General features: G+C 40.3%; 1 protein-coding gene and 1 long non-coding RNA gene across 5 annotated transcripts in view; both read right to left on the reverse strand.

Moving 5' to 3' along the window:
- The window catches only part of LOC116665817, a 417,325-nt gene that overhangs the window by 273,505 nt on the left and 119,871 nt on the right, over positions 1-23,949 (reverse strand). The window lies entirely within an intron of this gene.
- On the reverse strand, positions 255-23,655 carry LOC116665820. The gene is made up of 4 exons (XR_004322529.1): positions 23,579-23,655; positions 3,152-3,158; positions 1,267-1,269; positions 255-265 (listed from the first exon to the last, which is right to left on the reverse strand). It is a non-coding gene; the product is annotated as an uncharacterized LOC116665820 (long non-coding RNA).

Below are 23,949 nucleotides of genomic sequence, written 5' to 3' on the forward strand. Positions count from 1 at the left end.
AGAAATAACATCCTGAGAGACGGGCCCTCCTTGCATGAGGGACTTGAAGACCCTACCATAAGGCGTTCATTTCATGGGAAAATTTTCTGTTCAGCAAACATATCACTTGAACAGAAGTGAATCTTCAAATAAATGTGATAGCAGATAGACAAGTTTTGATAAAAATTTCCAGGGGAAAGAGTCAGGAAAAGCCTGGAGCATGTAATTACCAAAACAAGACAGTCAGGCTCCAGGCAGAAGCTGGTGTCCCAGAAGGAGTCCAGACCTTGGGGTCAAGCAGAGCGGGTTTGATGCCCAGGTTTGCTACTTACTCGCCGTGCAACGGTAGGTAATTCATGTAACAGTTCTCTAGGCTTTGCTCTCCTCAGTTTTAAAATCAGACTGATACTGACTTCAAGGGGTTATTGGAATGAACTGATGGGATCATGTAAAACTTCTCAGTGATTGTGCTGGTCTCATTAAACCCTTAACCACCTCCTCCAAATACACACCCTCACTTCAGGTCCCCCATACTATAAGCAGAGAGCTGCATTCTCAGAATACTAAGAGGTACTTAGTACATTTGAAAGTACAAAGCCTCATTTTCTTTCTTTTTTTTTTAACTGAAGAATAGTTGATTTACAATGTCATGTTAATTTCTGGTGTACAGCATAGTGACTCAGTTATACATATACATATATACTCTTCTTCATATTTTCTTTCACTACAGATTATTACAAGATGTTGAATGTAGTTCCCTGTCCATCGAAAGATGATTGGATAAAGATGAGGTATATATACACAATGGAATACTACTCAGCCACAAAAAGAATGAAATAATGCCATCTGCAGCAACGTGGATGGACCTAGAGATTATCCTACTAAGTGAAGTCAGACAGAGACAAATATCGTACGGTATCATTTACATGTGGAAAAAAAAAAAGATACAAAGCCTCATTTTCTTGATCCCTTTCGATGGTCAACAAAACTCTAAAAATGGCCCCCAAGATTCTACACCCCATCCCTGGAAACTTGTGAGTCTAATGAGATGTCTCTTTCCCCATCATTCTCACCTAACACAGCACAGTGACCTGTGGTGCTGACGGCACAGCTGACCTTAAAAGGAGACGACCTGGGGCAATCATATGGGTCTTTGAATGCGCACAGCTTCCCTACCTAGGAGGAGAAGGGCACGTCAGAGAGATGTGAAGTGTGAGGACGGCTAGACAGACTGTTTCTGGTTTGAAGACGGAGGGAGGGAGACGGCATAACTCAGTGGCAGAGCACGTGCTTAGCATGCAAGAGGTCCTGGGTTCAGTCCCCAGTACCTCCATTAAAATAAATAAATAAACCTAATTACTTCCTCCCCTAAAAAGCAAACAAAGAAGACAGAGGGAGCCACGAGACAAGGAATGCAATGAGGGTGGTCTTGAGGAGCGGAGACCCCTAGCCAGCAGCCAGTGAGTGAGGAAGGGACCTCAGTCCTACAAGTGCAAGGAACTGAATTCTGCCCAAACCTGAATGACCTTGGAAGTGGGTTCTTCCTCAGAGACTCCAGGAAGGAAGCCCTGCTGACATATGGAGGTCATCCTTGTGGGACTGAAGCAGAGAACCCAGCTGTGTCGTGCCAGTACTCCCACCTACAGAGTGTGAGATCAGAAATTTACGTCGCTTTCAGCCCCTGTATTTTTGGTAAGATGTTACAGAGCAATAAACAACTGCTTGACTTCCACAGAGGCCGAAAGAGAAAACAGACAAAGAGGTGGAGCCAATGGGACAAAATCAACAGCCAACGACTGATGAGCCAGGGCAAAGGGGACAAGAGACTTCCTTGTATGATTCTTGTAACTTTGCTTTAAATTTGAAATTACAGCCAAAAAATCTACAAATAATTAAAGCACAGGGTAAAATAAAACCCTTTGGCCTCTGCATAAATGCCAGTAGATAATGCAGATTCATTAGCTCTTCTTCAAGTGTGTAGCAGCCTGAGGTAGCCAGCCACTGGTGGTCCTCAGTGAAAAGACAAGTATCCGGCAACTGTGATGATAAATTCTCAGGTCTATTTCAGACAGCACGAGGTCAAAAGAAGGCTTCCCTTTTTAAATCTAGCATTACCATCTTAAAAAAAAAAAGATGATCTTTGCCAGAATCTCACTGCAGGAGGTTCATGGAAGTTATGGGATCGTGAATCTGAGGACACAGTATTGTACTGAGGCTGAATTTTTGAGGTGTTTCAGAAATGCATGATTTGTATGACAATGTCTAAAAACACACTGTGTGATGCAGAGATTTTTTCACAACACCACAAAGGAACTTTTGACACTAGCTTGTTGAGTTAACAATGTGAAGTCTCAAAAAATAAGTATAGAACCAATAATGTCAACACCTACCCCATCCATCAGTGGCTTTCCATGGTCCTTCCAGAGTAAAACAAACATGGATAAGCAGCCTATTTGTTACTGAGTTTTCTGCTTCACACTTCCCAAGAAATACATTTCAGAGAGTCTAGAAATAAGTCAAATGTTGCTCAAGTTATGTTTTAAAGTATCTTTCAGGTCCATTTTCTGTATTTTCTCTGTCACTTCTTTCAGTTCTACATTTTTCATTAAGTTTCTTGAATTAACTTTCCTCCCCATTCCCCTGTCAATAACACCCTAAGATATTCTGACATGGATTATCAACATCAATTTTGGTTTGATGCCATCTGTTATGCACTGTGGGACTTGAACCTGCCTTTTTTCTTTTCTTCTTCTCTTTTTTTTTTTTTTTTTTCCTGAGCTCATCTGAATTCCTCAATCTCCTGATATGTCGGAACGTCATACTTCAAAGCATTGCCAAAAAGAAGAAAAATCAGACTTTGTGTTTCACTACTCTAATGTTGATGGGAAATCATCTCCCTTGCTTATAAGGACTTAACAGTGGTCAAAGGACTAAAACCAGGGACCCCCTGAATCACCACCAGCTCTCTTTAGGGCTGAAGCATGAGATGCAGAAGGAAAACCTCAGCCTTTCTCCCAAGAGAGCACTTTTGTTTTTCCATTTTTGCACACTTACAACTTCTTAGCAACTTCTTCCCTGTATGGGTATGAATTTGCATCTCTGGTATTTCTAATCATTCTTCTTTGGCCTTTTATGGTCTCATGAGTTAAAACTATTCTCTCTTCCAGATGACTGCTCTTCTAATGTGTGACAAAACCCTTCTCTTCCCCAGCCCCCATCTCCTCTCATTTCCAGATGAAGTGTTCCAGAGTGTTCATGGGCACACCTGTAAGCATCTCACACCTGGGCATCCTTCTGTGGACCAGCACCCTTAGATCTGAATCGCTCTGAAAGGGCAGCCTGCACGACCCCCTCTCGCCATCTCTAGTTGACTCATTACACTAGAGTGGACCACAGTTCTAGGAAAGCTACACTATTTCATTACAACTAATAGGTCTAGATCACATTTTCTGTGATCTTACTACCTGGAGCAAAGTAACTCAGAGTATAAAACTTTACAAAGAATGAGTGATAGTACCACTCTAAATTAACACAATTGTGTGAAAACACAAAGCTGCAATTTTACATGTTAAACATTCAGCATCATGATTCTATACCTCTGTCTACTTTAACATATTAAAACGTTTTCTTTAGAACAATGATAGTATCCTAATGTTGAATCTTCTCATACATGAAATTTGAGTGAAATGTACACATATGTGTATATATACACACACACACACACACACACACACACAACATTGGTCCAGGATTTCTTTTTCAATATTTCAGTCATCTTAAGGTGAAGAGTCATGATTCAGTTGCCTTTGTGTTACATGCAGCAGCAATGTTCATGGAACAGAATGGGCTTGGTATGAGCTGCTTTTGCATTCTGGACAAACGAATTACTTCATTTTCGATGCCACTGTTCTTCCTCACATTCTGAATCAGAACAGTCATATATTTTGCAAAATAAGACCTAGGGTTGCCCTTGCATCTGTATTTTTTAAATTGTGATATAACAGAGAAGTATAAAAATTAAAGTGTCTACCAAACACAAACTGAAATTACCATTCAAGCCAGTTCTGCTTATGAACTCCATTCATTTCCAGAGGTTACTGCTTTCTTCCTAATGGCTCTCTGTAGTCGTGACCAGCTGTTCTTGTTACTGAAAGGTTTAACAGGAAAATACCTGGAAAGAAATGGCTTCCACAGGGAAACAGGTTGCACCGTTTGCCAAAAAAGGAAGGGGGGGCCTGGACAGCTACACGTGAATAACTTTGCTCCTCCATCTTTTTAAAAATATAACATCATAAGGAACTGATTTCACATATGTAGGAAATCTAACTTTTATAAAAGTCTTGATTCTTTAACAGGAAAGCTGTCCTCAACTTTACTGTTTTAATTTTAATCCAACAGGAACGCTGTGGTTGACTTCAGGAGGGTTTTTTTTTTAACTCTAACCCTCAGATCTAAAACTATATATATGGCTAATGAATTAAGTCTGTAATACTTAATATGTCCTGTACAAAAATACATTTTGGAGAACTGCAAAATTTTCTGCTCTGAACTTTCACTGAATCCCTTGCTCCCTGACACCAAGAGTCTAACCCATTCCCTTTACATTCCTTCTTGGCGACTACAATCCAAAAGACAGAACATAAAGTGTGGAGATAGACCAATTACAAAGGAAAATAACTCCATTAAATGTGGTACAGGTGTGATAAGTAGCATCTTAAATAGGTGTCCAATAAGAACAAGTATCCAGTGATTTCACTTTTGTGCGTGAGCATACACATACACACACACACACACACACACACACACACACACACACACACACACAGGTTGTATCACCTGGAAAATGTCAGGAAGTGCACATAGCAGATTGTTAATAGTCATTTCTTCGAGGGATTGGAACTGGAGTTGGGGAGCGAGGATAGAAATCACAATTTTGTTCATTTGGATTTTTCAATGCGTTTCACATTTAAAACAAACAGAAAAGAAAACAAAAGGAAGCTAACTCACTTTGCTATTGATAGCGACATCATGAAATGCCTGTGAGCAACAATCACACAAGGGTACCTGGGTCCTCAACACGGCGGGTGATGGGGGTTCTCCTGTGTCACACTCGAACTCCACGTGACTGCTGTCTACAGCTGGCAGCACAGATATGGTCGTTTTCCTTTTACCGATTAGTACAATGGGGCTCAGACAAAGCTGTTTAACAAGCTCGACTGATTTCATACGGGGAGGCAGTAATAAGGAACTGGACCCAGGCTTCCCAACACCAAATAAACAGTTGTTTCTTCTAAATCTTGCCTTGAAAACAAAGCAGCCATAGAGAAAATGAAATACACAGTAAGACAGTTAGCTCTAGAGTCTAACAGTGACTAAGCAAGCTTTATGACCTCAGTGTATTTTTAAAAGGCAGTCACTATGGCCAATGTGAGTCCTTTCATAAGCTTCAGTGATTTATATTATTAGAATGATGATTATGTGCTTCTTTCTTTCTTATTTCAGGTTAGAAATGTTTTAAATTAGTTGATTAGTTTTTTTTCAACTCATCTTTTTTCCTGGGCATCTCTTGCTTTGCCCTTCGAAGACCGGTCAGGCTTTCAATCACATGAAGATTGATTATGTCTTCACTGTGTAATTATGCACTGTGCAATTGGTGTTGTCTGTGACTATTCTGAAATATTCATAGTACATTAATTGTTTTACCTGGATAACAGATCTCAGCCTCAGCATATTCTGATTAGGGTATCACTCAAGTTTATTATACACCAAATAGATGAGCACCAACTAGCATTTCGTTTCATAGCTTGGGTGTAAAATGCCAAAATGTCTCTGACTTCAGAGAAATGAGGCCAACAGCAACATAGAAATGAGTACTTATTTATTAAAAAGGCACTAATGTGGCAAGTACCAAATGATTTACCATAATAATGCAATGACTACATATTGATGACACATTTTTTGGACACTTCATCACAGGTCAAAACAGCAAGTCAAAAAACAAGTTGTCTGGCTCCTCTGCGCCAGGCACTGTGAATGGAGCATGAGATTCAAAAGCATACAGTCCAATAAAGCATCATCCCTGTCCTCAGGGAACGCGCAGCCAAATCGGGGCCAAGCATACAAAAAGAGAACATTTCAGGAAAGCTAGGTCATCGCTCTGATAGGGATAAATAAGGATGCTCTGGAGGTGGAGTGAGTAGTGGTCAGAGAAAGCTTCCCAGAGGAGATGACACTTGAGCTGAATCTGTAAGGATGAATGAGGTCAGACAGATGGCAATGATAAGTGGAAGTCCTTCCACAAATAAGTTAATTTTCTTCTAGGAAGTTTCCAGTCATTTTTGCTCTCAGTATCAATTTAAGAATGCCTATTTCCTCAGACTCAAACACACACAATCCCAAATGATATTTTTTAAAAATGCAAGTTGACATGCGAAAATGTTACCTCATTTTGGGTTTTAATCTGCAAATACCAAACCCGTAACTGTAGCGATCATACTACCTAAGGGGAGTCAGAGGAAAACTAAGGCTGCAGTCGCAGAGGAAGCAGATTGTAACCGTATGAAGGGTGGCAGCCAAGGAGCAGGAGATCTGAGAATGTCCTTCCTAAGTCCAACATCTTACACAAGTCTTACACAAAGATTAGCAAAATGAACCCAATAAAGAGCTTTCCCTAAAAAATGAAAGCTTCTTGGTAGCAAGCTAAATTTTTAAAAAGCACATTTTTATACATCAGAACCTTTAAAAAGTTTATTTCAGGCTGGAGATACATACATACATATATACATATATATATATATAATATATAATATATTAATTTATTTGTGTCATTTTAGAGAACTAGATTTCCATAAAACCACATTCAGTAATGCCATACTGTTTCATAATCATGGAAGTGATAAACATTATTTCACAAAAGAGCATCTGAATATTACTTACTCATCTGATTATCCCTTCAGTCTTCCTGAAATTCTATCATACTATATGAATTAAAAAATCAGAATTTATCAATATAATCAATTCTAGACTTAACTAGATTAATTATCACTAGATGAATGCTTATTGGTTACTAAAACATTTTTAATTCTGCTTTTAAAAGTTCTTGGCTCCATTTTGACCTTGCAAAAATTTTTAAAGGATATTGCAAAAGATGACAACCAATATGGAAATTAATATATGATAAAGGCTTTATGTCAAAGCAGTGAAGATGAATTATTTTTAAAAATAGTATTTGGGTAATTGTTCAGCAGTATAAGCAAATATTAGAAGAACACACAGATGAGTTCTTCTATAACCGAGGACTAGGGAAAGCTTTTCTTAAATATGACTCAAAATCTAGAAACACTTGGAGAAAAAATAAATTTGACCACATTTTTAAAAAAATTATGTGGTAAAAAATACCAGAGGGAACAAAAAGACAAACGAAAACCTAGGACAGTATTTGCAATTAACATCAGGCCAAAGAGTTAATATTCCCACCACTGAAAGAGTCCTCTCTGAAAAGAGAGGACTTGCTAACAGGAGGGTGGGCAAGAGCCACGGGCCCGAGTTCACAGCAGAAACACGCAACCGGCTCTTGCCTTCAAAATAAAGATGCTCAACCTTACCCACAGCAAGACAAAGAAAATTTTTAAACTCAGAAATATGATTTTGTTGGAGGATGTCATTGAGGGGATGTGACCACCAGCTGACCCACAGGCTGGACCTGGGCAACATGGGGGGTTCTCACCCACTCGCCTGTCTTAGAACATACCCTCTGCTCACCGTGCCCATGGTGGGATCCTTACTGAACCAAACCGCCAGTCTACTGACACCAGGTTGTGGTGAAGGAAAGTACACTGTTCATCTGCAGGGCACCAAGCAAGGAGAACAGCCAGCTAATACTCAGAAGACCTGAACTCCCTGATGGCTTTCAGGGAAGAATTTCTCAAGGCAACATCAGGAGTGTGGGGTTGCAGGGCGCCTGATCATGGACCATCTTCTGATTGGCTGGTGATGAGGTAACAGGGTGGTATTTCAGAAATTTCCATCATCACTTTTCTGGTTCCAACTGATCTGGGGTCTACATGCTGGTGGTCAGCAGGCAGTCAACTTCCTCCACCTGATGTGGAGCTAGGGGGTATCTTAGTTTCTGCAACACAACTCTAAGTTATGTGTCAGGATGTTGTCTATAGACCTTCAGAGGAACTAGGGTCCTTGACTTTATCTTCTGGCTAAGCTATTACCATTATTTTGTCTTGCCTGACTGCTTTCCTTTGTTTCTGCATTTTGCCACTTCTCTAATTATTAACTCATTAACTTTGCTTTTTAGGACTCAGGGAAGGCCTAAGAGGCTAAAGATTTTCTAGGAACAAGAAGCACGGGACATGGAGGGTGGGGATCTGTTCCCAGGAAGGCCCCACAGTGTCCTGCTCAACTTCAGGACTGTTCCAAGGATGCAGCCTTGAGAGAACAAGGTGTTGAGAACATCTAAATGATACAGGTGACCCAACTCAGTTAAGTTAGGGTTACAAATTTTTAAGATTCTGACAGGTGGATTCGGCAACCTATTTGTTTTGTGGCCGCCCAAGACAAGCCTAGTAATTAAGTTCCCTTGCTTATTAAAGCCTTCCACCTATCAATCTGGAGTGGTCTGCCTCTCCCTTCGGTCTCCTTGCCCTCTGTGTACCAGGCCTAGTTTGCAAACCAATACGTTCATCACCTACTATATTGCAAAAGGGGTGGCCACTTACTTGGTTGACAAGATTTGAATAAACAGACTCTCATACATTGTTGATAGGAAGCAAAAATGGTACAACACCTATGGAGGAGAATCTAGCAATATATAACTCAACTGCATCAAGGTTTAGTTCTGGGGTTTGACTTCAGTAGTAAGGAAAAATTAGTGGTATGCGAAATGCTGTGTGGTCCCGCCTAATACAGCTTAAAAGCAAATCTGAAGGGATCAAACAATTTCCAAGTAACTTAATCTCTAAAAGTCAAAAGCAAAGTGAAACATATAAACCTAACTATCACAGTGATTGCTTAACAACCCAGGAAGTATTTACTTCAAGTGAATTTGAAACACAGCAACTTCACTAGTGGAAGATATCCTCAGGATAAAAGCCAAGTTAAGAAATCTTAAATTGTGTTGAGCAACATTGCTTGCACTAGTACTGATGCTGTTAATGTGAAACTATCCTACGTACACATAGTGGAATAAAGAAAATGAGGAATTCATTTAATCAAGAGCTCACTGTAAAAGATACACAAATATTAAACCCAAGAATTAAAACCTGATAATTCTAAATTTGAATTAGAAATATCAGTATGAGCATATAATGTATTTTCATCTGAAAACAAAAACAAAAACATTCTCTTAGCTATGTCTTCGTAACAAGACCTGAAAATAGTCACCCAGACAAGAAGCAGTGAGGCCCTGGCACCCAGATTTTTAAATCTGAATACCATTTCTCACTAAAATGAACAAAGATGCTTGGAATAAATAGCTGAGAGTCCACTGGGGAGTGTACATGGGTGAGATTTGTGGAGAATGATTCTACAAAACACCAATAACACCAACAGTTGATTGAACATAGTGGGGTGACTCCGAGGGGCAAATCTAAGAAAATGACTGTGTTATTATTAACACACAGGTGATCAGCAGGAATAGCTAAAGTTAGGTTATTATGTAAGACTCAAGAACGGCGCAACATCTTCTTTCTGAAGATGTTGTTGGCTTCCTGGACCATGCTGTTACTTCCTCGCCCAGCTCACTGACTCTGCTAGAAGTCCTGGGTGTATACACCACCCACGCTCTATATGTGCTGAGCTGTCCCTCCACTTCCTGACTCAGAAGCAATGCTACTCCTTGGGGGACAGGATCTGGTTTCATAAATGACATGAGAAATAAACTCTAATTATACTATGCCTCTGAGATTTAGGGCAGTTTCCTGCTGCAGCACAATCTACTCTGTCCTGGCTAATACATACATACATATAAATACTATATTATATGATATTATTTTATATTACATGACATTGTATTACATTATATTCTCTATCTGCATAACCTCTCTGTCCCTACCAAATGTTATGTTCTTCTTCCTCTCAGCCTTGGTTGATGCTGTTTCCCTTCCCTGAAAGGCCATTTTCTCACCTTTATTCTGAGCCACCATTACATGAGAGTGTGCTGCATGATGATTCCAACCAATGTTGTCCCCGTCTTTCCTAAATTCCCAAAGAGTACTCTTCTATGGAAACTGGCATGTTTTTCTGCCACCAAACAATCTATGCTCTTTTATAAAACTATTTTAGTTGTATGTTTATTTCTCCATATCCCCACTGACGTCTCTTTTCCTACATACTTTCATCAAATCTAATCAATAACCTATAGATATGCTTTACTGTGTGCCTGGACCAGCAGCCAGTCATTGTAATCAGAGGTTTGGCCACCGTCACGCAGGGTGGAGTACTAGGTGAGAACACCAGGTGCATCAGGACGCAGACTAAGGCATGCACAGTCGAGACTCTTCCGGTGCCGCGTCTGAACTACAAACAGTTAATACTACTGCAAGCCCAGGGGTAAGGACGTGAATGGTGAGAGGTCAGACTGGAAAGGTAGGTGAGGGCTCTGCCATCAAGAGCCCTGTACATCCTGGCGTGAAATCAGACTCTGTCCTCAAGGTAACGTGGAACCAAAATGCAACATGGTCCAGGGGAGGGGCATGACTTCAAATGGGCTTATTAGAATGACTGACTTCACATGAGCCTAGAGAAGGGGCTAAAAAGACTAAGACAAAGAGGGCCAGGCCAAGAGAGAGAAGTGTTTAGACTGTTCCATCCACGTACGGCAGTAAGAATAGAAGAGAGGATACGCAAGAGACCAAAGGTGAAGGACTGAGAGGACGAGAAAGAAATCAAGGGGGGAGATCCAGAGAGCCACCATGTTCCCGGCTGGCCTCCCAGGACGATTGGAAAACCACACACCACTGTGGGCCTTTCACGAGGCTGCTGACGTGACATCCGGGTCTTGAAGACTGAGGAAGGACTTCGTGTGTGGCAATGAGGAGGATGGCACAGAGCTGAAGAGGAAATACCCTGGACAGCTGTCAAATAACAGGAGAAAAGCTCTTTTTTGATGACTCTGATATGTGGCTAAGACTCTGGAGCCACCACAAACCTTATAATTCAGTTACTCTGGACAACACACTTAAAAACTCTAACACTCAGAATACTCCACTGAGAAGGCAAGAGTTGACGAGACGCTCCCTCAGGCCCCAGCCAGTGTTCGCCCTGCGGGCCCGCCTGCCTGCCTGATCCTAAGTCCTTTCCCAGTCGGGAAGTCCGGAATGGCGGCCCATCAAGACAGCTACAGGAGTGAGCACCATCCTTCTCAACTGAGGAGAACGAGAACGCTGGATGCGGGAGAAACAGCAGCCCTTGGACAAACAGAAAATACACAGCTCCTAGAAACCACAGAGATAGAAGAATGTTTAAAGATTAACACAATCCCCTGGGAAGACGTGCCCTCACAATTAGTCACGTTAAATTGCCGAGGTGCATTATCAGCGTGAGCCCAGAGCTGCCCCCTCTCAGCGCCGGGGAATGTTATTTTTACTCTTACAGTTACGGCAAGACTCTAATTACCGAAACTGCCGAAGTCACCTAAATTACAGTTTTATTTAATGGTCACATTGGGCACTGCTGTGTGATGTGGAATTTTTTAAAGCAAAATATGGCATAGAAGTAGAGAGGGAAAACTCAGCGTATTATTATTCAACTCATTGGGGGGTCATAAATTTCAGAGAAGCTGGCAAAGAGCTCCAATTCAAAGGCAATGTAGAGATTTAAATTTGGCATTTGTTGTTCCCAAGGTTAAAAAAAAAAAAGAGCATGTTTTAAAAATGCAAGTTTATACTTTCCCAGCCAGGCATTACTGGAAATCATAACTGCTGATATTTTATTTCTCAGCACATGGAACACTATTAGAAACACAACCAAATTGTGTGGGAAAGTTCTCACATGAGCTAATGATTTGCACATTTCCTGAATGCCCACAGTATGACGGCACTAGGCAAACTCCAGGAGCCTGTAATTTCACAGTGGCAGTAAATGACAAAGATATACATTAACTGCACATAAACAGCTGGGCGCTAAACAGTCCCTGAAAAGGTGTGACTGCCTAGTGATAACAGCCAGGCGCAGTTAATCAAAAAAAGATTTCTTACCACAATGCGAATCGTAAAAGGTTCAATATGGAATCCACCACGGAAAACCTCTCTTTCGTCTCCTTCTTTCTATTGGCAGAGAGTGAGGCTCACAGAGGTCAGGGCTTTCCCAAGTTGCACAGTAAATTAGTGACAGAGGTGACATTATAATCCTGGCACTCGGAGACTCAGTGCCTTCCAGGGTCAGATCTCGAGAGGCTTCAGAAGAAAATGGAGAGGAAGTATGTGTGTGTGCATGAAGAGGGATATCCATTTGCAAATATCTCCAACATGCCCAAAGACAGAGGCATTAGTACGTGTCATGATTTGTTACCTAAATAGAAGAGAATGACACAGAGGATAGGAGAAAACCTGTTACAATAACGAGAGAAGTGGGCTGTGAACAATTTATGGAGAACTCCACTCAGGCACTTTAATTTCAAGAAATGATTAGAAGCCACTGCAAAATTACCCAAAAAAGTGCTTTCTATAATCCAAACTTATTTTGTTGATAAATCTTGCTTCTGCAAGTAGGACAGATTAAAGACCGGAGAAGCGAGAGTAGCAAGAAAGCCAGAAATAGGGCTGTCGCCGCTAATTGGGAATCAGCTAGATGTACGGCTAGGGAAGGGCAGGGAAAGAGGCATCACATAAGATTGTGGATGGAGGGATAAACGGGTAAAGTCTGGAGATTTTATTCAATATTCAAGCACAAAAAATATATTAAAATCTAAGAATACGCAAGTTCATGAGTTAAATAAAAAACTGGTGTTGAAAATTCGGATTTTGGACAAAGAACGTTAACTCCATCTTTAATACGTTTTATTTTAGATGGCGACAGGTCTCCCAGGTGGGGATATCATGTAAAGAGAGAGAAACAAAAATTCAATTATAACATCAATGTTCAGGGCCAGATACAGAAATGTGAGAGAGAGAGAGAACTACGTATTGAAATTTTTTTTTTAAATCTCTCCAAATACCTGAATTCTTGTACCTAGTGGAAGTACAGATTGTCAAAGCTTAAGTTGGTCAAAGAGAGAAAAAGTAGTTTGGTAAAAATATAACTTATTTTACACTGATAGCTTTTTAAAATCGGGAAATAATGTAAGCCTTCCCTACACTAATCTGATACGGAGTCAGCCTCAAGATTATCAGAAATCGCCTGCAACTCCATGAGGCTAATGTTACTCTTTATGGGACATAAAGCTGCCTTAGCATCAGGCTTATTGCAGAAGGCAGCTTGAAAAGACATATTTGCCCTGCTTAAGCCTTTAAAAACTTATAAAAATAGCAAGCTCATTTCATCTGGCTCTACTGAAATAACATCGCTGCAAAGGAAAAGCATTTCAACGAGCCTGAAAAACAAATGCCTCTCCAGAGGTCTGGCCTCTCTTTGCAGAAAAGACTTTTTGTCAAAGCTCTTGGGGAGTTTTATGTAGAACCAGATGGGGCAAATTTTTCCTTTTATTGTCTTCACCTCTAATTGATGAGTATCCAGAGAGAGCCTGCCTCATGAAGTGCACGAAACCATCTTTATCCACTCTCCCTTAAGTTCCTCTCAAGAGGTTTATTTTCCAGAAGTCACCCCATTGACAAGAGTGGAATCAATGCAATTAAAATGAACAAATCACTTTGCAAATCACCACCTCTATTTTCTACAATAAGCCTCCTCTTAAAATCCATGAAGCCTTTTAGTGCAGCCTACTTTTCTCCATGGAATTCAAATGGCTGCAAGTTCATGGAAGTTTAGATAAGTTGGAGATAAACCAGACTTTGGGATCAATGGGTGAAATTACTCTTAAAATCCAAACTTTGTCCCCAAATCCTCAACTTCAACGTAGTTTCTATTACTGGACAGTGCTGCCTGGTTTGCGCTTCCCCTCCACCTCCTTGTTCAACACAACCCGTAAAAGAGGTATAAATCATTATCAAGAAACCTCCAAGTGAACATAAAAACATGCATCGGCAGGAACTGTGGTCTGGGCCCAGCTCACTTTCCCATCACACGTGGCGCTGCAGCACACGTCGAAGATGTCCTACTGCTCTCGACCCCTACGTGGAAGGCTCACTCAAAGTGCTGGGAACCCAAGGGTGGAACAGAGTTGGTGGATAAACACCCATCATCATTGTCCCTTGCTTGGATAATCCCGAAGTCCGACAGATGCCCACAGCCCGGTGGCAAATTGCTCCATAAACACAGTCTTTACTGGCTTCCTTCCTTTCCCGGCCTCACTTCTCACACCCCTTTCAAAGCTTCCTGGAATCACTGAGCAAATAAACACTTGCCTTTGTGGTAAACTAAAATAGGTTATTTTAACATAGGTTAACATCAGTCCAGGGCAGATTGTGTGGTGAACGGATCAGGGAATGTAGAACTTATCACTCACCCCTTATCACTACCCTGACAGTGGACTCCTCAACAGGTAAGACGCAATTCAGAAGGTAATTGTGAATGATGACATGTGCCCGCTGGGGTTAACTTTCTCCCTTGTCACCAAAGAGCACAGCTATGAATTTTCTCTGTCCAGTCCCCCCTTCCGTCCAGGTGTTATGGGTAATCAAAATGTGTGTTCTCATACAAATCAAAGCCAAACCATGCACCCCAATGTTCACAGCAGCACCATTTACAATGGACAAGACATGGATGCAAACTATATACCCATCAACAGATGAATGAATAAAGAAGCTGTGAGATACACACACACACACACACACACACACACACACACACACACAGGAAAACTACTCAGCCATGAAAAAGAATGAAATAATGCCATTTGCAGCAACATGGATGGACCTAGAGATTATCATAGTAAGTGAAGTAAGTCAGACAAAGACAAGTATCATATTTTATCACTTATACATGGAATCTAAAAAATGTTACAAGTGAACTTATTTATAAAACAGAAAGAAACTCATAGACATAGAAAGCAAACTTACTGTTACCAAAGGGGGAGGGACAAATTGGGAGTTTGGAATTAGCAGACACTAACTACTATATACAGAATAGATAAACAAGGTCCCACTGTCTAGTACAGGAAACTATATTCAATAACTTGTAATAACCTATAATGAAAAAGAATATATATAACTGAATCACTTTGTTGTACATCAGAAACTAACACATTGTAAATCAAATATACTTCAATTTAAAAAAAAAGCCAAACCAGATGTTTTGCATAATATTACCTTTAAGGAGATACTTTCTTTGGGACACAATGGAAATTTTAGGTTTAATCCTCAAATCACCGTATCTTCCTGGAACCTGCCTCATTTACCGACTTTCCCAGAAACTCATTTGCCAATAAGAGAATTCAAAATTTGAAAACTTACATTAGTTGCCATTTTATATCTCCACAAATCAAGCAAAATTTCTGTAAAGTGTAGGCTTATATCCTTAACAAGTATCAAAAAAAACCATGTTTGAAGTCTACAAACTTCATCAGAAATTAACATGAAACTAGAAAAGACACCTAAACGAGTCTTCCTTCCCTAGACAGGTGAGTTCTTTGAACATTGTTTTCCATTCCCATCTAGAGATTCACCATTTATCAAGGAAATCAGACTGCCTTGTAGCTGCTCGTGGATAGAATGGGCAGTGGGGCAACGTCGCTCCTAATGCCTGATTATGCACTTGTCCCTCTATGACAGACGTGGATGCCCCCAGCTATGGCTTCTTCTGCCAAGTCTTTCTCCTCTGGCTGAACTTCACAATCAAAGTGAAATTTATCTGCTTAATTTAATACCTGCTTTGCTCAATTCATTTATCATTGTTTGGCTGATGTCTTTCCAAGTGGCAGATATTTGGGCGTAAATATTTTCTATTCCACGTGTAACTATGTAGCCCTGGGTAACTTTCATCAGGATGGCATGAAGCCATGTGAAATGATGGACTGTTTTCCTTCACATTACCTTCCTCCAGGTAAACTATTCTGTAGATTAGTAACCGGTTTTCCTTGATTTATTTCTGAAGGTTACTCCATATTCCTTTACACAGTATTTTTCTATGAATTATGCATGCTGTTAAGGTCCAACACCCAGCAAAGGATGTGGACTATAATTTCTCCTCTTGTAATTTACATTATACCACCATAAATGACTTAAGCTTCTAAATTTTTCATTCAGAAGATACAGCTCGATACTCGAATGGGAGATTTTGAAACCACTCGATAATACTGCAGTTTAGTACTGTTAATTTTGTTTCAAAATTGCTATCTCCATATGTTTTCATTCTGACCTATATACAAACCACAATATAGACAGGTAAAACCTACACTGACCTCAAAATGTAAAATATCTAAAATATGAGCATTATCTACCTCAATTTTTTCTGAAGCAATAAGATGAGAATAAAAAGAAAGAGATGTGAATGGAAATAGGAAAAAGGAATAAAAAGAGCCTAAATGCTATAGGTATTAGTTTTAATTACCCTTAGTTGCCCTGTTTTGTTCATCAAGCACATCTAAATAACTCTTTGTGAAACTGTTATCTCCTTTATTGCTTCAATGAATTTTGTTTTCGCCTGTCCTATTCTTTTCCGAGATTCTCCTCTGTCCGCATGACGTTGCCCTTTAGTTATTAAAAATTGTAAGCTGAAAGAACAGGGAGGTCTTGGCGATCCCTAACCCAGTGGTTCTCAAAGTGTGATGTTCCGGCCGGCAGCATTAGCACCACCCAGTCCCCACCCCAGACCTACTGAATCAGAAATTGCCAGGGTAGGACCCAACCATCTGTTGTAATCAGTCCTTCAGAGGGTTCTCCGGTTTGAGGTTTCCCCAGACGACCTCCAGGGCACTACCTCATGGCCTCTCTGCTCATCTCACACCAGCACCTGCTTGCTAGACAACGGCTTCCTACAGATGTCATCTGGCAGCACCATGCCCTACTCATTTTTCACTTTCCTCCTGGGCTCCAGCCATCTGGGACACCTTTAAAGATCAGCTTGTTCCTCATAGCGCCACAACCTAATATCCGGATGAAGGGGTGGTTAATCCCCACCCCCAGGAAGACACTGACCAGTGGGGATGAGAGCCTACAGACAAACGTTTCCGAACCCACCCCTTGGATGCAAATGCTGAGGCACATTTGAAACAAACAGCTCTCCATAAAGTGGTAGTCAACTCAGACAACTGGCCCATCCTTGTTTTTAGCCCCCTTTCTGTTACTCTTATGCTCGGATTTCAGTTCCCAAGATAAATTGCATATAAGCAGCGTGGAGAAACTCTAGCCTACGAAGGAAACTCTTTTATTTTAAAGATGAAAGAACTGGATGTCATTGGTGTTCCTGTTTAGGTGAGCCAACCAAGAAGAGCCAGAAAAGTCCTCTGGAGAGAGAGTAGGGAATCCCATGGTTTCCACTGAAAATTGCAGGGATTTGGGCTGGTTGTCTTTTAGGTGGTTTTTCACTTCTCTCAAAAAGAGAGTGAGGTTTAAAGTGAGTGTTGCATTCCTCAATAAAGCAAATAGAGAAGCAGTTATAATTCCAAGTACATCCAATCTGTAACAATTACTGCAGTATCTATAAAAAGAGGTGAATATTTCCACATTCCCACTGGGAGTAGGGAGTTGCAGTAAGTACACAGTACAATTTGTGACTCACTGACTCCATGAAGCATTAACTTCATACAGGTGGTGTTTCTGTGTATGTGTGGTGGGGGAAATAGCTAGTCTTTTCTCTCCCTAAAAGAGAAAGTGAATTTCAGTAAAAGTTGAATCTCACTAGGAACAGAAAGAGCTGATACAAACCTAGCTATCAACTTAATGCATTACCAAATGCCTTCACCTAAGTGTGCTCCATGCCTACTGACTAACATCTGTGGTATGATTATAATAGTAAGTTTCTTAGGGAAGGAAATCTTTTTCTTTTCTGAAAATTATTTTGCCCTCGATCAGAATATTGCTTTAAAATTCATATTTACATTCTATTCTACAAAATTATTTTTCTAAACACTTTTTCAACCCATGCATAATGCAAATGTTTTAAAATTATTGTAATGAAAAGCATTACATTCAAATCCATAAGATAGTTCCACTAAAGTAATATTCTGTTATGTGATTTTAATTTTTTCCTTTTTAATATTTATATACATACATTTTAAAAATACACACAGGGTCTGAAAGAATCATATTTAAGTGACATGTTTGGTTTGGCAATATATTTGAGTGAAACAGCTGCATAAGATGCATTATTTTATTAATTCACTTGTATGAAGACAAGACGAGTTTGGGACAAGGAGTATTTTTATTTAAATAAATTATATATAAATTATTCATTTCCAGTAAGTCTAAATTTTCTCGTGTTTTCAATCTTTTTCATGGAAAATATTTCACCTTTTACAGTATGTTTCTTAAATTACTATAATTAAAGGATCTGATTTGTAATTTTAAAGCTGCAGGAAAATATGATCACAAAGGTTTAATTAATTACTTGTTTTTAAAATTATTTTCTTCTCTTCGAAGACTTCACAATTTTTTAGTGATATTCTTTGCAGGCATTGCCTAAAGGTTATAAAACACTCTCTGTTGTATAGCCATTAAGTAAATATTTGGAATTTTTACTGAGCCTCAACCATCGAAAAAGTTGGTATCACTACTGACATTTAGGAAATAAACGAGGCTGGCTGTAGAAGGCTTTATGCAGACAGGATTCAAAAATGGCTTTCTCATCTTCCAGGCTAGAGATACTCTACTACTCCCTTTAAGCCCAGTTGGAGGTGTCAGTATGGCTCATGTATATTTTATAGAAGTCAATCTGATAAAGAAGCCAAGCTGACATATAAGTCAGTCATACTGTGTGTGAATGTGTATCCCTTATTACTTACAAAAGCCATTTATGAAAGTTTACTTCCAAAAAAAGTCAAAGTTGAGCTCCTTTGTTGCTACAGACAATATTGTTAAGTGAATCTTGTTATTCTAGCAAGCACTATCATGTTACATTCACACTTTAGTTAAAGGTATAGGCTTGGTACATCCATAGAAGGGATACTATTGAGCTACAAAAAAAGGAAGGGATTCGATCCATGCAACATGGATGAATCTTAAATGCATTTTGCTACATGAAAGAAACCAAACCCAAAAGGCTACATACTGTATGAAACCATTCATGTGACATTCTAAAAAACCCGAACTCTAAGAAGGTAAACAGATTCAGATCTATGGTTGCCATGGGTTGGTTGTGGGATGGAGGGATGTCTGTCTACAAAGTGGGGATTTTAGCTAAGGTGATGAAACTGTTCTGTATGCTACTTTGTCGGTAGATATATAACCTTATACATCTCTACACCACCAAGAATGAACTTAACCCTATGCAAACATTTTTTTTTACAGCTTTACTGATACATAATTGATATACACAGAACTGCACTTATTTAGTGTGTACAACTTGACGGGTCTGGCCATACGCAAACACCCATGATACCGTCACCACAATCAAGGAAGGAGACATATCCAACATCTCCCAAACTTTAAAAAAAAAATCAATCTGGATATCAGGGGACCCCAAAATGGCATGTAGATGGTGACAAATGAATCGAACTACACAGAGTAAGCAGAATTCTAAAACAGCCCCCGGATTTCCTACCCTAATCCCTGGACTGTGAACATGATGCAGTCTCACACCCATGACTACGTTATGTTACGTGTCAAATGGGATTTTTCAGATATATTTAAAATTACTAATCAATTGAATTTCAGTTAATCAAAAGACAGATTTTCCAGATGGATCTAAGCTAATCACACGAACAGTTCAAAAGGAGAATTTTCTCCAGCTGGTAACAGAAGTGAGATTCTAGGCAGAAGAGGGATTCAGTGCTGACTCTGAAGCAATGGGTCACTGCTGGCTTTGAAGTTTCAGGGAGCTATACATCCAAGGACCAGAAAGTAATTTCTAGGAGCTGAGAGTGGCCCTGGCCAACAGCCAGCAAGGAAATGAAGACTCCAGTCTTGCAGCTGGAAGGAACTGGCATCTGCCAAGAACCAGAATAAGCCTGGAAGCAGGTTCACCCATTGAGCTTCCAGACAGGACCCCAGCATCCTGATGTCTGATTGGAAGACCTTAAGCAAAGAGCCTGGAGAAGCTGATCTGGACTTCTGACCTCTCCAAATGTGAGCTAATAGAGTCATATTCTTTTTCAGCAACTAGGCAATGGTAAATTAACACAGCAACAGAAAGTGAATACAGTGCATTACAAATGTATGGCATATCCCCACTGGAGACAGGGGTGGGGGGGAATGAGCTGACCTACATAACTTTGGAAAACAGTGCTCTGACTGGATACTGAAGATTAAAGACAAAAGGAACTGCACGCAAACACTGTACTCCAATGGGTAAATTTTGTTCCTCACAGGAATACAGGCTAGCAATTCTGAAACTAATTTATATGCATCCTAGGATTAAACGAGTAAATAATTTGTATATGGTGGGAGTCAGGTTTCTCACTACTCCAGGAAGAAGTTATCAAAAAGCAAAGGGGAAAGGCCAGAATGTGGATTAGAGCATAGGAATAAACATAAACTCATGTTTACAGATGGACACCAACATAAAAATAGGTGTGTATGTACACATGGGTTAGAATACAAACACTGGTTTCCTGGTCTGTTCCTGAGTGAGCCTGGAATCAGTGATGCCCCGGTAGCAACAATGAACACACCTGGTGCCCAGATCTTAAAAATACCATTTTCCAATAAAAGGATTCAGGGCTCTTTGGAGAGATGACTGATTTTGAACTGGGTCAGGAAATACATATAATGAGCCTGGAATGTCTCATAGTGCCAGGAAACAAGGCAATGCTTAGATGGAACAAAACAAGAAAAAAAAAAAAAAAAAGAACAGAGGCCTATCACAAAGAAGAGTCACCTGAGACAGCCCACCATGGCCAAAGCTGGAACAACTTTAGCAGTAAATATTGATATTACTGGACTGAAACACAAGTAATCAATCTCCATGAGTCTGTACTGATATTCATAAATGACTGAATAAATAAATAAATGAGGGAAAACAGACAATCTTCCTCACAGAAGAAGTCTGGGTAACAGATGCAGAAGGAACAAAGGATACAGAAAATCACCGTTTGAACACCACAGCAGTCACTGCTGCAGGCAGAAAGCCACGGGAAAACGCTCACATTCGTGGGCAGAACTTTCAGGAGAAACAGTGCATGCGTGGCCTCCAAGCATCTCCAACAAAACACTTACTAATTATTGGAGTGGCTCTAACTTAAATCCACAAAATCTCTGATGCTCCTCCGCCCGGGAGGTATACCTTGATCGTATTCCCTGTGGCTACGGGCTGGACTTAGCAAACTGCTTCTAACCAGCGGATTAGGGAACGGGGAAGAATAGTAACCTCATGGTGGAGAAAACTGGCCGAGAGCACTTTAACCAGGTGATCGAGGGAGCGGTCTTTGTCTCACACTGGCCTCAAAGGCTCTTGGCTTTACCGTTCACACAGACCTATCCTTTAATAAAAACAAAATAAGGCGGGGGAGGGTATAGCTCAGTGGTAGAGGGCATGCTTAGCATGCATGAGGTCATGGGTCAGTCCCCACTACCTCCATTAAATGAAAAATAATGACAATAAATAAATAAACCTAATTACCTCCCCCAAAAAACAAAAACAAAAAAATTACACACACACAAAAAGGAAGAATATTCTGGCCATACCATTTTTGACCTACTAAACTGCAAAGATTCATTTTATGTGTCACCTTGACTGAGCTAAGGGATGCCGAGACCTGGTAAAACATTAATTCTGGCTGTACCCGTGAGGGTGTCTCTGGATGGGACAAGCACTGGAGTCCATAGACCTGGGACAGAGACCCACCCTCATCAATGCGGGTGGACACCATCCAACCCACTGAGGGCCTGAATGGAACAAGAAGGGGAAGAAAGGGCAAGTTCTCTCTCTTTTGGAGCTGGGATGTCCTCCTTCTCCTGCCTTTGGACATCAGCTCCCCTGGTCCTCAGGCGTTCAGACTCAGACTGAATTATAGCTGTTACACCACCGGCTTCCCCAGATCTCCAGCCTGCAGAGGGCAGAGACTGTGGGACCTTCCGGCCACCACACTGCAGGAGCCAATAATTCTCATATTCTCATTCCCTACCTGTCTGTCTATCTATCTCCTATTGGTTCTGTTTCTCCAGCGAATCCTGACTATTACAGCTGCTTTCACATACTGCCTTGCATGGTCTTCATCTTCATACATGCATATAAATTTAGACCCGAAACAAAGACACCCAACCTGGGTGTGTGGAATCAGATATCTTGCAATTATCGTGGAAACACAAGTCTATGGGCATATTTTTCTGAAGAGAAATTTCATCTTTTTCAACCCAGGCATCAGACAATCTCAAAATGTCAAAAAAAAAAAAGTAGTCTTGAGGATAGCCTTTTTTTTTTTTTTTTTTTGCTTATCTGTGCAGAAAATCTAGTGTTTTTGTGAAGAAAATACTTGATGCTTCTGTGGAATAAATGAATAAGTGAAAGGTATAAAATATTTAAATTACTTGGCCCTTTACTGAAAATAATAATTCTACCTCAATTAGGGAAATAGATGATTCTCTAAATGTGAGCTTCTACTGAGGCCAAAATCATAGTAGCTACCATTGTTTATAGGCAATTAATTTATAGTTCAATATAGAGTTTTCTTACAGACAGTTTTATCCTCATACAGAGAGTAGTTATGTGACCCAGATTATCCCTGCTCTCCCAGCATATGGTTTCATCCTGCCTGGCTTGGCATTTGTCCTGGATTTTTTGTATTTTAATAGGCTATTATTTTAATACGTGCACCCACATGCACTAAGCTGGATTTGGTAGAGCTGCGCTGTGTCCTTTCAGCTTCTGCCAGAGCCTGCGAACGAAATGTCTGAGTCACAGGTGCAGAAAAATAGAGGGCTTACTGAAACATGTGGTCAAATTTGCAAGGAACTGGCTGTGACCTTGCTCTCTTTTCCAAGCACTTTACAGACACAAGGTAATTAACACCTCCCTCTCAAGGACAGCGTGCAGGGCACTGGCTGATAAAATTAGTTGCTCCATGACAGGGGCAGTTGGGGACAGTGATTCCATCGGGTCTTGAGCAGTGGCAGGAAGAGAGCAGGACACTAGCTCCTGCTGGTCCCTTGGTGGTGGTTTGCAGTGCTGCTTATGGGAACACAAAGCCGCTAGGTAGATGCGGGCAGGGGGGAGCATGGACGTTACAGGTTAGGCAATTACAAGTCAGGGTACATGAAGGAAGTGGGTGAAGATATAACAGTCTGACACCCTTCCACAGAGGCTCTGTCATTTGTTGTGTGTGAGTCTAATTTCATTTACATATGCCTTTTTGTTTTGTTTTGAAATAAACCTTTGGCACCAATGAGCTCTAAAATGCACGTTACATTTGAAAAATCATGAGGTTTGATGTCAAACTTACACAGTGTCGAGATCTCACCATCCACAGGAAAACCAGAAGACACAGATTTGCTGAAGAAACACCAGCATCCACTTCAAGGTCGGTGGCTGTTTTGAGGATAGTGCCCCAAACCACCAATCCTCATTCAGCTGCAAAGTACTCACGTTTTCATTTAGATCAAGGGATTGTCCTCCTAAATTAATTTTGCTTGATTCTAAATATTTTCTGTACATATAAAAAATTAAATGGTTGCTTTACTATGTTAGCTCCATTTGTAAAATAATAAGAAAGAGAAAATCAACAACAGCAATAGCTCACAAGTTAAATGAGGCCATTTTATATCAGGACCATCACATATTTTAAATACAAAGTTATTTGTTAATACGTTTCAG

Source organism: Camelus ferus, chromosome 9, assembly GCF_009834535.1.
Source record: "Camelus ferus isolate YT-003-E chromosome 9, BCGSAC_Cfer_1.0, whole genome shotgun sequence".
Classification (NCBI taxonomy): Eukaryota; Metazoa; Chordata; class Mammalia; order Artiodactyla; family Camelidae; genus Camelus; species Camelus ferus.